Genomic DNA, 16,535 nt, shown 5'->3' with positions numbered 1-16,535 from the left:
TAAATTAATATAATTATGAATTATTCATTAAATGCTAAGTATAATATTGTTATATAATTATAATTAAGATAATTTTCTGAAATAAATTTAAAAGAGATTAGTATAATTATAATAAAGAGATTATCTTAAATTAGTATAATTATGTATCATTCATTACATACTAATTATAATATAATTATATCAATTAAAGATAATTTTTAAAAATAAATTTAAAAGAGAGAAATAATGCAATCATTTTGGAAGAAAAATGGGTTCACGAGAAAGTGACATCTCACTTTTATTAGTTGAAGAAAAACACAATTTTAGTATATTAAATAGAAGTAGATTGGTATAAATTATGATAGATTACATAACATTTTAAAAGAAAATAAAATGAATAAGAAGAAAATAAAAATAAATAGAATAGATAGAAGACTACAATAAAATAAAATAAATGTGAGAGTTTTTTTGGTACATTTCATATCACATTCGTTTCAATAATAATAATAATAAATAAAAATACGTCAACTTGATATCTAAGAAAAAATGATGAGATAAAATCATAATACAATTCTAAAGTAAAAGCTTAAATTAGAGCATAATATCATTACACAACACAAATTAAAAGTAATTTCACACTACAATATATATTACATAACACATATTGAAAGTAATTTCACACTATAATATATCACAAACAGGTAAATGACTTAAATTTAAATACAAAACAGTTTTTATTTATATATACATGATAACATCATGGTCTATAAATACTTCATAGATGACATATCTTATAGAGCTCCGAATGATAAGCACGAAAGTTGGAGAGTGTGTAGTTTGTATCCACGATAGTTGTCTTCTTGCAACGATGCCTCAGAAGAAGAAAAAGAATTGTTGTAAAAGCTATTAAATGAAAGAGTAATTGGTAAACGAATGATATTTTCTTCTAGCATACATGGTCTTTTATAGTGGTAAAATAAAAATGGAAGGAATCAAATTTTATATTTTTATATTAGGAATAGAATTTGATATTTATTCTAATAAAATTATTATTATTATCAATATAAATAGATTAACAACTTGCCACTAATAAAATCATTGGATAATAAATAAGAATTAGAAGGATATGAATATAATTAAAATATTTAAAAATATTTTTGATTGATAATTAGTTTAATGATGCATTAAATATTGATTTTATATAATTATAATAAAGATATTTTTTTAAGTGAGTATAATTATGTATTATTCATTAAAATAATAAAAAATATTTCTAATTAATAATTGATAAGTAGTTTAATAATAAATTAAATATTGATTTTATATAATTAAAATAAAGATATTTTCCTAAATTAGTATAATTATGCATTATTCATTAAATGCATTCATTTTGGAGGGAAAATGGGTTCACGAGAAAGTGACACCTCACTTTCATTAGTCGGGAAAAAACCCAGTTTCAGTGAAGACAACTCGATGAGGTATTTCATGGATGTGATGCATTGTAAATGATTGTGGCAAAAGACAATCGAACTGGAACATTAGACGATAAGAATAACTTAGAGTAACAACAAATAAAAAATTATTAAAAGAATAATATAATAGAATGAGTATATGAAAAATATTATAAAAAATTATAAATTGTACCTTAAAAGGATCAACTTCAATAAAAAACGTGAAACTTTTCAAAGTTGGTATGTGTTTTCAAATTTTAAAAGTCTAATATAACCTCATATATTAACTAATTTTTAAATTTAACCCTTAAATTTATGTCTTTTATAATATTTTTAAAGTTTAAAAAGAGTCAAGTATCACTTTTATCCTCAACATTTAGGATAAGTTCCAAAATTGTCCCTAACGTTCGTTCTATTTAAGTTCCTAACGTTTCAAAATTTACTCAATATTGTCCTGTCGTAGGAATCTATTAATAGAATTGACAATGAGACAGAATTGAGACGATTTTGAAATGTTAATAAATTTTAATTTTATCCTTCAATAATATCAATTTTTTACCGTACATAATTATTCAATTATTTTTAACCGTATCTAAGTAAATTAAACTTAATCACATTACTTTTATTTTAAATAAATTTAAATCTCATTTTTATTCTCATCTCCACTTATTGTGAGAAAATATAGTTCCATTGAACATCTACAAAAGTTATTTATATTATTCATTTAGTATTAATTATAATATAATTATAATAAAATAATTTAGAATAGAAAAAAAAATTTATTCATTTTGGAGGGAAAATGGAGGCATGAGAGATCGACACGTCACCTTTAGTAGCCGAGGGAAAACCCAGTTTTAGTATATTAAGTAGATAAATTATATAATTTTATTTTTAAAAAAATTACAAGAGTATATAAATTAAGAATAAAATTGTTACTCAATTATAATAAATACATTATAAGATAATTATAAGTTAAAGTTGTGAACAAATTTGTAAAAGATTAAAAATATTTAAGAATAAGTTTATAAATATTCAGGGCAATTATTTACCATAATAAATAAAATGACTTCTAATATTACTAATATATACAATTTGTAACTAGATACTAAAATACATTTTTTTTGTAAACTAGCTAAACCGCGATAGGGAATCCGTGATTTACAAATACACGTAAACTGCTACAGGAGTGTCGCGGTTTACGTTCTAGGCCAAAATTAACATAATCCGTGATAGGGGTGTCGCAGTTTATGTGTGAATGAGTAATGTGCATAAACCGCGACAGTTTACATCATTTATGAAAAAAATGCATTTTAGTATCCATTTTGTAAATTGTGTATATTGGTAATATTGGAAGCCACTTTATTTATTATGGTAAATTGTCCAAATATTCATAATTAATTCATAAACCAATGATGCAGTCTTGGTGAGATAGGCTAAAAGATAAGGTGATAATAACTATTGGAGGCTGAATTTTAAAAGAAATAAAGTATTTTTTTGTAAAGTTTTAATAATATCAAAATTTAATATACTTTATACAAGGAGTTCAAATTCATCAACAATTTAAAAAAAAATCAATACATAGAATGAGAATAATAGAGTCTTGTGGTGCTAATGACTAATGAGAAACTGCATGATCACCAAAATAATATATGTGTGTAACTATGACAATAATTATAGAGATGTAACCTTATATACGGTACTCGAGATGGAATAATACAATAAAAGGTAGAAACAACTTAGCAAGAGTTATTGTAGTCCTAGTATTTAGTGGAAGAACTTTTTTTTTGATTTGATGTTAGAACTTATATTAGGTGTGATTTTTTTTTATTTCGGATATTTTTATATTAATAGTGATGTATTATTCTTGATCATTATTCTTAATAGCAATACCAAAGGAGATATGACTGAAATGTAAAATTTGTTTTGCATCTTCTCTTTCGGTTTCGAATCGAATTTGTAACCAACAATTGAAAAAAAAAAACAATTCATATAAAAAGATAATAAATTTGTAGAGAAATAGAAATGTGTAAAAATTATATATTATTAAACAAATTTTAAAATTATACATAATCAACTTAGGGTCTAAAAAATTTCTGAATAAAAAACATTTATGGTTGCACCTTTATAAGAATATTATTAGATTTAAAAAAATTAACTCTTAAAAAGGAATGTAATAAATAATTCACAACATTAAGCTAATTTAATTAAGCACATAATTACCTTCATAAATTTCAAATTCTAAACTTAAATTCAAAGAAAAATTAATTGCAAACAACAAATCAAACATTTAAGTTTATTCATACTTAGGGGTGTCCATGGATCGGATCCGATCTGCATATCCGTAGTGTTTATCCGAATCCGATCCGAAAAATACGGATATGGATCGAATCCGCAAGGTTTTCGGATCGGATCGGATCGGATCCGCACACTAATCGGATCGGATTGCGGATTTTGTGTTGGTATTCGCATATCCGATCCGCATATCCGTGTATCCACAAAATTAAAGAAATAAATAAATAAATATTCTTTTTATGTTTTATTTCAATTAATAATGATCATATATGTTATATTATTTTAATTTATTATTTAAGAAAAGTATGTTTAATATTATTTTAAGAGTAAACATATTTAAAAGAATAGAAAAAATGAATTTTATTGATATTTTTTTAATAAAAATAAACCTTTAAAAATATTTTTGTGTTTTGCGGATATATCCGATATCCGATCCGATCCGATCCGCAAATGTGCGGATCGGATCCAACCTTAAAAGCTGCGTATATTGGATCCGATCCGATCCGATGATTTTAATGCGGATCGGATCGAATTTTTTGCCATATCCGATCCGATCCGATCCGCGGACACCCCTATTCATACACCAAAGAAGGAAAAAAACAAATAGAAAGGGTGTTTATAAGTTTATTCCAAGGCATCAAAGTTCTTAATCACTTACCTCAAAGTTAGACCCATATCTTATTATTCTTATGCAATTGATAGGGAATTCTAAATAATGAAAAATCTTCTAAAATATAAAAATAAAAACATTAACCAAAATATATTTTAATAATCGGGCCTGCTACACATACAAGTAAAAATGCCCTACAAGTTTTACAAGTTTTCAGTCCAGATTTCATTCACACGCGCAGTCACTCACTTTGAATGGAGCGTAAAATACACGTGCGCTACTCAACGGTTGCGCTTCGCGAAAAGCGCTCCTTAATGGCACACTCTTCCACTTCTCCAAGCCCTTCGAAGAAAACACAAACTGTTCATTTTTTAGCAACATTGCAAACTGCAGAGATATAACTCGTCGCGAAGAATAGAACTCTCCATCAACACAAAATAGAACTCTCCATCAAAAGACGAAGTTATAATACTCAAGGTACGTTACGTTACTATTTTACTCATCTTGTATATTTTCCACATTTCGAAATCGAAGAACTAGGTTATACTGTTCTTCTATGTTCTTCTCGGTTTTACTGTTCTTCTTGTTCTAGGTCTCATTTTACAGTTTTTAATGTTTTACTTGTTCTAGGTTTTACTGTTATTCTTGGTTCTAGGTTATACTGTTCTTTTTAGTTGTTCTAGGTGTTACTATTATTGTTGTTCTAGTTCTTCTGGTAACTGATTTTTGAGAGTATATTGCGTAATTTGGTGGGTGTATATGGAGTAATTTGTTGGGTGTATATGGCATAATTTGTTGGGTGTATATTTATGAACTGATATACTGTAATATAGTCAACAGTTGCAATTGTTCTAATATTTGCTTGTCCATGGGTGTATATTGCTTGACCTTGTATATTAATGCATGTTTGAGTGATATCCGACTGATATCTATGAGTGTATCTGACTCATATCTATGGGTGTATCTTACTGATATCTATGGGTGTATCTGAATCATATCTATGGGTGTATTTTTCATTTAAAAAAAATGGCAGGCAAAAACCAAGCTGCAAAAAATGTAAAAACAAATATATGTCTTAGATGAAATCAATTTTATGTAATAGAAATATATCTGACTATAATTTTGCTTTGTTTACAGCAAACCAAAGACTTTAAGTGTGCAACCCATTTGTTAAATGAGAAATTCAGAAACATGAGCGAGGAGAAGAAAACAATTGTTAGGAATTTGAGATTTGGTGTCCTGATGCACATCCCGCCACTAAGGGTGCATCACCAAATATTAAGGGAGTTAGCTAACTCCTTTAAATTAGGGGAAAACAGACTCGAAACGGGCTACAGTTTGTTTAAAGTAACACCAAAAAAATAGGGGCTGCGCTTGGCATCAATGCGTCAGGTAACTCGCTACAAACATAGGTGTATATGAGCCATATTCAGGTGTATTTCAATTGATGCTTGGGTGTATTTGAACTGATTTTCATACTATATTATTTTCCTTTTTTTAGGAGATCTATTTCCTCAAAAAGTCAATTATAAGAATCTTTCTAAAGATGACAAACAAATTTTTAGAAGATTCCAGGGTAAGATCCTCAAAAATCTGACAGATGAGATGATGGCTATTGCCGTTGATAATGAACATGATCGCCTAATGTTCAAGAGAATTTTCATCCTCTATATACAAATGGCGTTCCTATTACCAACGACAATAAATAAAATCTCACCTGTGCACCTGGCACCAATTTTCGCGATGGATACAATAACAGAGCGGAACTGGGGATGACATGTTTTGAGTTTTATCATCAAGGGCATAACAGATTACAAGATGAAAAAAAAAGGCAATTGATGACTGTCTCTTTGCCCTGATGATAATTTACTTTCATTTATCAAAAAATAAAGACAAGAAGAGGGCAGAAAGACCTCCAGAATCCTGGATTGCCAACTAGACTAAGGAGCAGTTGGTTGAAAGAATGAGTGTAGAAATGGAGGATCATATGATAAGTGAACAAAATATTTTGGGTGTATTTTATTTACCTGAATGCTGCTAACTAAAATTTCTAATGTTTCAGGAGATTGTAAAGATGGCCGACACAAAGGAAAAAATGAAAGAAATAAAGAAAAAAGAAAAAAAAAGAAGAAACAAAAAAAACAAAAAAAGAAAGGCAAGTTCAACATCATCATCTGAGACTGAAACAACTGAAAGTGACCATTATACTTCTGAGTCTGAGACTGAGGACGACTCAGAGGATTCAACAAGAAAACAACCCAACCGAAAAGCCAAAAAGTAAGTAACATACTTGGGTGTATTTTGTTTATCAAGTTGGGTGTATTTTATTTATCCAGTTGGATGTATTTTGTTTATCAAGTTGTATGTATTTTATTTATCAAGTTGGGTGTACTTTGTTCATTCATTTGGATGTATCTTGTGTATTCATTTGGGTGTATTTTATCCATTTTATTATGTTTTTAAATAATGATTGTTTGCCTTCCAGAATGGAGTCCAAAAAAGAAAGAAGATTCAGGAGGATTTTGATGCAGAATCTGAATCAACTGATGAGTAATGTTCTGAAATTATTACTCCTTTCCTTTGGGTTTATTATCAAGATTTCATGTATTAACAGAGTGTCTCTGATTAACTTATAGAAGCAAAGAATCATCACTAGTGGAGAAGCAAAAAACAAAGAAAAAGACTCAGAGAACACCAAAAAAGTAAACACTTCTTTGGATAGTGTTCTGTGATCAGATTAATTTTGTATTTCTGATTCATACTTATTTTTTTCCCCAAGACACAATCCAAAAAAAAAGGTCATTGTGGAGGATTCATCTCATGAGCAAGCTCAATCCTATCATGGTACAGTACTTTCTAAGCTATATTACCGTCTATCATCAAAATTATATTTGTTAACATGTTCTTTTATGCATATACTGTCATATCTGAAATTGGAACTTAAGAATTAGATGAATTCTTAAGGGAAAACAATGAAAAATCTGCTGCACAAGGGTATGTCTTGTTGTGGTGTATATTTCAGATTTTAGGGTGTTTTTTTTTTGCTAATAATTGTTTCTTGTTTCACAAGGAGAAGGAAGCCAACCTGCGATCGACGGAAGGTCACTATGTCTCATCTGAAATGTAAGAAGCTTTATTTGATAAAATCTTGTTATCATGATTTAACAGTATGGTATTTTTTGTGAATAACATGTACTCTATTATGTTTAGAATACCAGACGTAAACTTGGGAAGTGATGATCCTTCCTCTCAATGACACACAGAACAAAGTAGCATAAACAAACCGGCAGAGAGCATGTAATTTCTCTTCAAATAACCGTTGCTTTTATTCTTTTATTACCTTCTACTTCTAATTCTGTATATATTTTTTTAGAAAAAAAGCTCTTTATTGTTTTATTCGAGAAAAAAAAAGGCAGGAAAAAAAGCAAAAACTACAAGTATGTAAGTTCTCAAAAAACAAAGTCTGTCTTTCTTTTGAATTATTCAGGTGTATTTTTTACTTTCTTCGGGTGTATTTTAGGTTGAGTCTGTTTGAAGAGAATATGATGGTTGTGAGGGAAGAGACACAATCTAAAGGGCTTGCAATGTGAGTTTTTCAAAAATATTTCAACCTTGTAACATTTTTATTTTCAAAGGCATTCTTAACCTTTTATTTTTCTTCTTGTTTAGAGTTCCGATTCAAGTTTGTCTACCACTGTCCCAAACAACCTCTATGCTGAAAAATGAACAAACGCCTGAGACAGAAAATGAACCAACCCCTCTGCTACAAATTGAAGGAACTACAAAAAGGTAATAAATAATATTGGGTGTATATTTGGTTATAGTTTGGGTGTATATTGCCCCTGTTAGGGTGTATATTTTCACGATTGATCCAGGACTAGCTTTTTACATCATGATTAATTTTATGTAACGTGCAGCACTCCTGAACCCCCCAACAACTTGAAGAAAGCACACCCACACTTCCCCCAGCTCCATCTAAAATGTAAGTTCATCAAAGTAAAATCAATGTTTGGTTATCATCCGTATATTCTTATTCTTATAATACGTTATACATGATCACGCAGTAATCCAGCCCCAGAAGATGCTGCTGCACTGTTGATGATGGCATGGACAGCATCGTATATTCCTAAAGCAGATCCGTTGCCATCATTTAGCCTTGGCTTAACTAATTCAAGCCAAGAAGAAATAGCAACGCAAGAGGGGGCGTCAACGCAAGAAGGAGGGAGGGAAAAAACTCCAGAAACCCCAAAATTGCTAGAACAATTAGGGAATTTGGTGGAAAAAATAGCAAGTAGTGGGGTGAAAGCAGAAAGTAAAAGTCCATAAATTCAAAAGGAGAGTGGCGGAGAAAGTTCTGGAAAGTTTGAAACTCCTGCGAGAATAAATCAGAATACGGCTGAGATAAAAGTGAAATGCTACATCTGGGGGACGCGATTGAAGAAATACGCAGATGGCAGAACTAATGAGTATGACAACGTGTGCACTCTGATTGCCCAAGATAAATACATTTTGACAAGAATGCACCTTGCATCACTCAAAGCAGAAAGTTATATAGAAGTTGAGGTAATATTAGAATAACATTAATGTTTTTACACCAAAGTTAACTGCAATGTTTATTAATGTAAATTGATTTCGGCATATTTTTCTAGATTGTATCTGCCATGTGCCTCATCCTCAACCAGCAAAATGATAAAAGGTTTCAAGAAGAAGTATAATGTCTCTCCCCTGATATTGTGGTAAGTGTTACTTCTATGAATTTTGGGTGTATTTTATGTATTCCTTAGGTTGTATTTTCTTTGATCAACTGGGTCTGTTTTTGTATTCATTTGGGTGTATTTTTTACGTTTAATTGGGTGTAAGTTGTGTATTTATTTGGGTTTATTTAAAGTATTCAGTTGGGTGTATTTTCAGTATTTCATTTGTTGTTTCACAATTGTTACAGAACATGGCCATTGCGAAGCATCCAAAGGGGGAATTCATATCACCTAAAACCAATAAAGAATTCAGGGTGGAAGACTACCCAATGTTTATTCCCTTCATAGATGCAAAAAAATTAACATCATATCCATATGTAAGTTTTCATTTGTAAAATTTGTTAGTACCATTCTTTACTTATATGCCAAATAAAATAAAATACTGTTGAAATGTGGCCATGCTTCAGATTTTTGCACCTGTTTGCCACTCAAACCATTGGTGGTTATGGCTGATTGATACAAGAAAGCAGAGATTTTATATACTCGACCCGTATCACACGAAATGTCCAGCCGATGAGAGAAATGAGCTTAATAAATTTATTGTAAGTTGGCTCTGTGTTCTTTATTTTAATAGTTGGGTGTATTTCAATTCAATATAAGGTGTATGTATGTTTTGCTTTGGGTGTAAGTATGTTCTCCTTTGGGTGAATTTCCTTCGGGTGTATTACTGATTTGTTTTATTTTTTAAGGGATATGTAATTTCAAGAATGAGAGTATATGCTGGCGGGGCACCTCTGAAGAGAAAGGAGAAGGAGAAGAAAATTACACCACCATACGTTAACATCTCAGGCCAAAAGACAAGGTATAAATTTATGACTATGAATATTAAACTTTCCTAAATGTGATTTGTAATTTATTTTCTTCGTTTTCAGCTATGAATGTGCTATTTATGTTATGAAGTAGCTTGAGTTAATTGAGCCCGAAAACATTAAAAGAGCGAAGTATGAGTGGGAGAATTGGACACAGGTAACTGTCTTTAAAACTATATAACTCGGTATTATTTTACTGAATTAATATTGTTGTTTAAACAGAATAGTCTTTTTAATTGTAGGACGAGGTGGACCACTATAGAGTAGAATATGCTTCTCGGATACTATTCAGTGAAATAAATAAAGATAGAGCTGAAGCAATTAGAGGGAGTAATGCAATAAGACTGTCCAAGCCATCCTCAGTATTATTGAGTTCATTTTGTCAGATAGATTCTAATGATATAGAAACTGAGTAATGTAACTGCTAGCTAGTTTGTAAATTGAATACATGGTGTAAAAATTTGCCAATTATAAACAACTTCTATTCAATGAAATTTTTTTCCATAGTTAAACTGTCTGTGCTGTATTCAAAAGCTCTGTATTATAAAGGAAAAATATGAAGGAAAACATCAAATCAGATATAAACACAAATTATAAAATTTTACACCCAAGAAAAGTTTAATATACACCCAATATTGCTTAATAAACACCCAAACTTCTACCCCCTAAACCCTAAACCCTAAACCCAAAACCCTAAAAACCATAAAACCATAAATCCTAAAACCCTAAACCCTAAAAACCAAAACCCTAAACCATAAACCCTAAATCCTAAAACCCTAAACCCTAAAACCATAAATCCTAAACCCTAAACCCTAATGTGTGTGTGTGTGTGTGTGTAAAATGTCAAACACAAGAAAATTCACAAATACACCCAAAAGAACAGTACTTTTACACCCATATTCTGTAACTATACACCCAAAGAGTTATCCGCTACTGCTGGTACCCTGAACTAATAATTCATAACACGTCCTTGATATTGGCTAGAATTTGAATGCACCACTGATCCAGCATCAAAGAGGTTTAACTGAATATAACAAACTCACATATTAGCTAAACTATTAACGACAAAATTAAACTCATTTACCACATATTTAAAAAACATCACTTTTACCTCGTTTAAAGCTTTCGTTTTCTTCTTCTTTGAGGCATTTTTAATATGTTTGTCCAACTTTGAACCTAGCCTATTTTTTGGACGTCCTCTTGTTCTAATCCTTGGAGGGCTTTGAAGCTCGTTAACGGATTCCAAGTTGGCGTCTTCGTGAGATAAAGAAGATGTCGCCTTCCTTTTGGCTTTCAATTCTTCCATCTCAACCATGACGGTATCGTACGCACGGTGCAGAATTGTAGTCAGCTCCTCCGATTCTGATGCAAATTCACAAATATTTTGCGAATGAAAAACCAATTTGTCAAACCTCTTACTTCTTGGCTCCAACAGTGGCTCGTTGTGGCTGCTCTTGATGTGTGTGTGTCGCTTCTTTACCTTCTTGCTCCATCGTTCCAGTATATATCTAGGTGACACTTGGCTTACTTGTTCAAAGTTTAACACGCTTAGTGCGTGACGGCACAATATCCCTCTTGACTCGAATAATAAGCATTGACATTTTACCTCGGCTGCTATTGAGTCGTAAGTAACCACAAACTTGTTGAATATTGAGCTGGAAACTTGTTCTCCAACTTCGTATACTGAATAGCCTAGAGCAGAATTCGTTAATCTAGTGATGCAGTTCGCCTTTCCTCTGAATTGTGCTTAGACTTTTCTAAACTTTTGATGAGTGTACACATCTTAAAACTGAGCTTCAATGGAGGATTTGGTTGCACACGGTATGACTGTATGAAAATCTGCAGCATCTGATTCTCTCTCTGCTTGCTCCCTGCTTCCGAGGCAATTATCGTATTGTTTGACAAATTGAATAAGCGAGTTGTTCCGGGTAATAAACTTGTTAAAAAATGAATGCATGCTCTCACTCCTTTGTGTGCTTCTCATGCCTACCCAGAAGTGGTGATCCAGATAGATTGGAACCCATATATGACGGTTTTCATAGAGATCTGCAGAATACACCCAAAAATAGACTATAAATACACCCGAAAGAAATTAAAATTACACATCTGCTGCAGATTTTAAACAAACATTACCTGAAAGCCACTTGTTGTCCACAATACCAAAATTTAGTAGAAAATCATTCAAATTCCTATCAAATGAGTCTTTACTATGAGAGTTTCAAACAACTTAGCTCATTTCTTATTCAATTTCTGCATGTCCCTTGTACCCGTTTAATTTGCTTGGAATCTTCTTCATAATGTGCCAAATACACCAACGGTGAATTTTTGTTGGCATACAAGCCTCTAAAGCCATTTTCATTGATGCGCATTGATCGGTGAGAAATCCTTTCGGAGCATTTCCTCCCATGCAACGAAGCTAACATTGAAATAACCATTTGAATGATTCAATTTCTTTATTTTTCATCAAAGAGCATCCAAGAAGTGTTGACTGACTGTGGTGATTCACCCCGACAAAAGAACTATAAACCAAATTATACCTGAAATAAATTACCATAGTGCAGAATAAAAAATCATTAGGTACACCCAACAAATGCTTTGTATACACCCAAAAACACCCAATATACACTTCTACCGTGGATTCATAAAATTACATTAATTTAGCATCATAAACAAGGACAGTTTGTTACCTGTTTGTACTGTAGGTGGTGTCAAATGAAATAACATCTCCGAAATACTCAAAGGCAGCTCTACTTCTTGCATCGGCCCAAAAAACCAGCTTAATCGATTGATCCTCCTCGAGCTCAAGCTCAAAAAAGAAATTTTGATTCTTCTCTTTTATTCTTAACAAATATTTTCCAAATTCCTTTGCATCTTCTTGTTAAAAAATATTACGCACTTCTCTTGTAATGTAATTCATCACATCCTTTTCAATAAAATTTAACTCGCGGTGACCCCTGGCAGCCGCAACAAATGATTGGTAACTTTTGCTTGGTCTAATACCAGCCTCCTCGTTATTCTCTATTGTACGACGAATGGACATGCTTAGTTTCCTGTGCTGTTTGAGCATCTCTGCTTTACTTGGACAGCAGGGGTGTGAATGATCCAGCACAACCTTTGAAATGATCCAAGCACCAACTTCTTTCAATGAGTGTATATAAATTCTTGCAGGACAGTTTAAACTGGCTGTCAGATTCATCTTCTCAGTCAGAGATATTTTAGATTTCCATTTTTTCTCTCTGCTACATGTAATCAATTGATTCTTAATCTCGTTTCCCTTCCTATTTGTGCTCCAAACTCTTGTAGAAAACCCTGCAGCCTTGGCGTAGTTCCTGTAAAATTTTTCAGCATCTTCAAGGGTGGTAAAGGTCATTCCAACCTTGGGAACAAACTGGTCATCAACAACAGAGAGAGACTGCAGAATACACCATGTCAGAAATAAAGAATACACCCAATCATGTCTGATCTAATACACCCGAACGACAACAACTCAACTAAAATAGGAAGAAACTGGTCATCAAGAACAGAGAGAGGCTGCAGAATACACCAAGTCAAAAACAAAAAATACACCAAATCATGTCTGATATAATACACCCAAACGACAACAACTCAACTAAAATAACAAAAAAAAGCCATAAACTGTAAATACACCCACACTTCTCCTAAAAATACACCAAAAAAAATTTGATCTACACCCGAGCGTCTGCTATAAATTGCAGATAATTAATCAAAACTAATACATTACATTCAAGCCACAGATTTATGTTCACGTGTTAGTTTCACAGTCAATGTTCATAAATTATTCAGCTACACAATGCTATACAAATAACTGCAACAAAATTCAGAGTAATCGTATGTAAATCAAACCTTAGGAACTTCGTTAGATTCAAAATCATAATCCACTTCGCCCTGATTCAGCTGACAATCTGAGGTTGAATCATCCATTATCTTCAAAACGAGTTCAAACTTTGATTTCAGAAAACAAAAAATCGAATAGAAAACGAAGTTGGAGTTACAGAGAGAGGAACTAACGTCAATGACGAAGAACAAACCAGTGAGAAAGTAGGAGAAAAGAACGATCGAAAAACTAGGGGAAGACGCGCGAGAAGAAGAACGAGCAAATTTGGAAAGGAGAACAAAGAAGGAAACAAATCTTTTAAATTTGGTAGTTATATATACGCGAGATCTTTATATAGCGCGTGTAAGGGACGTAGCAGTTACAGCGTGTTTTGGGGAAGAGGGTTAGGGGTTAATTGACTTATAATACTTACAAGCCCTAATCGCTTGTATACAGAGCTTTTCCGTTTAATAATACCATATCAGAACAGACAATAATACGTTGAACAATGTACCACTCAATCTCCATAGCCAATCCATAAAACCATACAAAATATTTCAAGATGCAATCCCTTGTACTTAATCATTCTTTCATTGATCCATTAAAATAATGGTATAAATGTCCATAATTTTTTACACGCATCCGATTCAATCAAATATAATGGCTAGGTTGAAAAACTTACTCTTAAGTCGAAAAATCTAGAGGCTGAACACAACAATTGAAGAAAGTCACAACAATAGCTGCAGATGAGGCTGAAAAGTGTGAATATACAAAGGCTATGAAGTCATTGAGTGTTCAAGTTATATTCTATTAATAGTTTTTCTCCTATTTTATATTCTATTGTAGCAACATTAATTCAAACTAAGATATACGCAATATTAAGCACGGAACGAAGAACATAATCATGCAGTAGCGATAACATTACCAATCTACGATTGAGAAAAAAAAAAAAAGAAATCCCTTAGAGGAAGCGTGCCTCCTCCTGATAGTAGGAATGTGCCTTTTGAGAGTGATCTGCTACCTGCTTTGAAGGCACATTTTATATAAAAAAAATAGTGAAAATTAAGGTACAATCAACTTTATGTGAAGTTGATAATTTAAATAAGTCAAATCATTTAATATAAGCAGAGACTATAGAATTATTGCACCAAGTCCGTTGCTGGCCACTTCTGGTCTTCCGTGCCATCTATCGCCATTGGATTCATCTCAGCCGCACCAAGCCGTATGCCCATTGTTGTTGATGCCAATATGCATCTCATCGTTCCTCCCTGTCATGTCTCTTCTTCTTCCTTCTGCTTCCCCACAACAAACACCATTTCATAATCCATGTCACCATCAAGCACTCTCCGCTTGACAAAGAGAAGATAGAGACATACAGCTGGAGACAGGCACGGACCCAGTAAGGGCAATGAGGGGGCACTTGCCCCCACTGTTTTTTCATTTTTTTAAAATAGTTATATATAATAATATATTTCTATTTTAAATTTTAAATAATCACACTACAAATAAATTACACACAATTGGTTAAAGTCCAAAATTAACTTTTTTATTTTCTATTATTTTTATTATTATTTAATCTAATTAAATTTAATTTTTGTACCGTTACTCTTTTATTCTCTTAAACTCTTTTTTTATTTTTATATTTTTAATATTTTTTCTATTCTTTGCCTAGTAGTCATTTTCTGTTCATCAAAAGGTAAATTTTAAATTTTTCATATTTTTTATTTAACTTTCTATGACTCTATGTATTTTCCAATTTTATTGTTTTTCTTTTTGATATTTTCAATAACAAATTTTAATTCAAACAATTATATTTTAGATATTAATCTAATATTTCTTTTCATGACTTTATATATTTTATTTTATTCTCAATTTATTCATCTTTATTATTTATTTTCTATTTTTTTCTATTATACGTACTTGTATTGCATATAAATTTTAAAATAAATTAATTAATTTACTAATTTAAAATATATTTTTATTTTTAAAAATAATAAAATAAAATATTTTAATTACAATACATAATTAAATAGATAAATAAAATCTTTCATCTAACATATACTTTTATATACAGATTTAATTTTTCTAGTATTTATATATAATTCTAGTTTTAAATTATAAATACTAGTGTGTCATTAGTTGCTAATGTGACAATTGAATCAGTCTTTTATTATTAAATGTGTATAAAAAAATTAGTTAAGATAACAAATTATTTATAATTTAATTAAAATATTTTAAGTTCAAGTTTTAGAAATAAAAAAATATTTTTTATAAAAATAAAAGTGTTTATTAACTTTTTTTTAATTTTTATATCTTTATATAATTAATAATGTTCAACAAAATTTATTTTAGTGTTTATATTTTTGTCTCTACTTCTAAAATTTTTTAGGTTCGTCATTGGTTGGAGAAGAAAGACATAAGAGGAGATAGAGAAAGAAAGAGGGTTATGGTATGAAGAAATTGAAATTTATTATCTGAGAGATGGTTTGAGTGTTTGATAAATTTGCGCATATTTAAAATTCAAATTGCATGCAGATTTAGTCGAACTTAAAATTTGAAAAAATTTAAAGAGACGGACACTAGGAACATCTTGAAAATGAAGATGAATCCTTGTCCGAATACAAGTTTAGTATATATAGACAAAACAATAAAGACAAATATAAAAATATTATAATATTATGATGTCATTTACGGTTTCATGAATGGTAACTCCTAATGTCATCTGTTCATATAATGTTGTGTAAACTGTGATGTATGTATGAGTTGATTGGATGGTTACAAAGTAAATAACATGAAAAATATATT

The sequence above is a fragment of the Arachis duranensis genome, unplaced genomic scaffold (assembly GCF_000817695.3).
Source record: "Arachis duranensis cultivar V14167 unplaced genomic scaffold, aradu.V14167.gnm2.J7QH unplaced_Scaffold_232527, whole genome shotgun sequence".
Lineage (NCBI taxonomy): Eukaryota > Viridiplantae > Streptophyta > Magnoliopsida > Fabales > Fabaceae > Arachis > Arachis duranensis.
This window is presented reverse-complemented; position numbering follows the sequence as displayed.